At 29.6% G+C, this 2,500-nt stretch overlaps 1 long non-coding RNA gene across 1 annotated transcript in view; it reads left to right on the top strand.

The window, feature by feature from the left end:
• The window catches only part of LOC107730028 (uncharacterized), an 11,510-nt gene that overhangs the window by 7,596 nt on the left and 1,414 nt on the right, over positions 1–2,500 (top strand). Inside the window, exon 2 of the long non-coding RNA XR_001638643.1 lies at positions 2,202–2,261. This is a non-coding gene — a long non-coding RNA (uncharacterized LOC107730028). The remainder of the gene's footprint in view (positions 1–2,201; positions 2,262–2,500) is intronic.

Here is a 2,500-nt window from a genome sequence, read left to right as displayed (position 1 = left end):
GTTTTCTATCATTTTGTATTAAACGGTTATGTATTTTATCATATCGCTGAATTTCTAAAAGCAATTGGCTAGTGATTTAATTCATTAATTAATTAATATATTTATTTAAATATTGCTGTTTAAGTATATATACATATTTTGTTGAATATTTCTATATTCAACAAACATCAGGCTAAACATTTTGTAGTATTATTTAATAAAGTAGTTGTTTATTTAGAATGTTATCGTTTATTCTATGTAATTTTATACTAAACTTTTATGTATTTTATAACTTTTTTCCATTTATGAAAAGCTGTGAAGGCATGTGTTACAGTGATTTATTTATTTTTATTTAAATAAATTGAATATTTAAATATTAAAGTAATGCTATGCAAGTGATTCCAAACCCATTTTGTATTACTATTTAATGAAGTAATTGTTTATGTGTTTTATCGTATTGCTCCCCATTTGTGGTGAGATCGTGTGTTACAGTGATTTTACCGCGGTATGGTTCATGTCATGCGTGTGATGCAGAAATAACATCCTCATCCTCGGCGGTAATTAAAGATCTGGGATGTTTGTCCAGTGGATGTTTCTCATGATGCTGACCTTTGACCTGAAACTCATGGGAAAGGCTGACTGTATAATGTTCCCAAACATGAGACGCTGCAGAGAGTGAACCCACAGGAAACCAAACGCTTCTCAGAGCTCAACGTAAACACATTAACCAGCTAACTAACTACTCTGTGTGTGTGTGTGTGTGTGTGTGTGTGTGTGTGTGTGTGTGTGTGTGTGTGTGTGTGTGTGTGTGTGTGTGTGAGAGAGAGTGTGTGTGTGTGTGTGTGTGTGTGTGTGTGTGAGAGTGTATGTGCACAGATATACTCACTGATCGCTCCGTCCTGTGGTTTGAGTAGTTTAGTAGCGTGACCCACAGTTATTACAGAAAGCAGCTGATAATAACCTCTCTAGTGTTTCCTTTCTTTCATCGCAAACACAAACAGTGACAGCTAACGATATCAATAATGTTGTTTAATACAGATTTCATCAACCTTGCAGATTCATCTGTTTGTAAAGCATTGCTGGCCACTGAGGTGTGTGTGAATTTAAATAGCTGTTATATAAAACATAATAAGGGATGTTATTTATGAAACAGTAATGTTTTTTTTAATAATTAATGATAGTATATAATTGTTGTTGTTGTTGTTATTATCAATAACAATTTTAATTTAAAACCTACATTTTGTTAAATAAATATTTTTGCATATGTATATATAATGTTGTATATGTATCTATATATAATATGAGTTATTATATAAAACTAGTTATGTAATAATATATAGAATGATTCATGTAATTAGGCTAGTTAATATAAAATCTAGTATTATACACAAAAGATGAATAAGATTTTAAAAGGCATACATTTTATTTATTGAAGAAAATAATTTAATTAATAATTTGTAATAATAGCTTGTTATATGTTACATATTTAATGCTACATACAATTAATATTAGATCTATAAATATACAAAAACATACATAATTCATATAAACATTTTGTTTATTACAGAAACATGCATTTTTTAAATTATAATGTTTTATTTATTAATAATTTGTTATTTTATATATATGTGTGTGTGTGTGTACTATATGCATGCTACATGTATTTAGTATAATGTTTATTAATGTGCATAAAAATATACATACTGTACCTATATGATTCATATATACATTTTATGTTTTACAGAAATATATACATTTTATTAAATAATGTGTTTTATTTATAATATTTTTTTTTACAAAAACGTATTTTAATATAATAACAACACTAATTATAATATTATTTATAGCATAATAGTCATTATATGTCATCAGTTATGTATTATATATTTAATGCTACATGTATTTCATATAATTAATATTAGATTTATTAATATGCATGAAACTTTAGACTTAAAGCCATGAGCGAGGTTGTTTTGTGAAGAGTTGATCCTGAATGCATTGATCAGCTCCTGAAGGTTTAATGTGGAAGCGAGGGTTTAATGAAGTGAATCAGGGCTTTGACCGCTGTGTTTACACAAGAGTAAACAAGCGTGCTCTCACGGACGTCTCACACTAATGTCACAGCAGCTGGGAACAGCACTGAAGCACAAGTGTCATCTGCTGTGTTGTTGTGTGCTTGATGAAGCAGTGTTAAGATGCAGATGTTTGTGTTTGTGCTGCAGATCATCATGACAGCAAACCCCTCCGTCCTGCTGCTGCTCACGACACTGCTGGACACACCGGTGAGTCTCGGCAAACACGATATCATTATTATTTATCAAACAATACGCTGTTTAAAAGTAGATTTATTTATAATTAGTTATGTTGTACATATTTAAGACTATATGTATTTGTATATTTAATAATATTTTCAAGAATAATTTACTAATATATCTACTTATATGAAATGATAAATATATATGTATGTATGTGTGAGAGTGTGTGTGTGTGTGTGTGTGTGTGAGTATGAGAGAGTGTGTGT

The sequence above is a fragment of the Sinocyclocheilus rhinocerous genome, unplaced genomic scaffold, assembly GCF_001515625.1.
Source record: "Sinocyclocheilus rhinocerous isolate Xijiao unplaced genomic scaffold, SAMN03320098_v1.1 scaffold1690, whole genome shotgun sequence".
NCBI classification, from domain to species: Eukaryota; Metazoa; Chordata; class Actinopteri; order Cypriniformes; family Cyprinidae; genus Sinocyclocheilus; species Sinocyclocheilus rhinocerous.
This window is presented reverse-complemented; position numbering and strand designations above follow the sequence as displayed.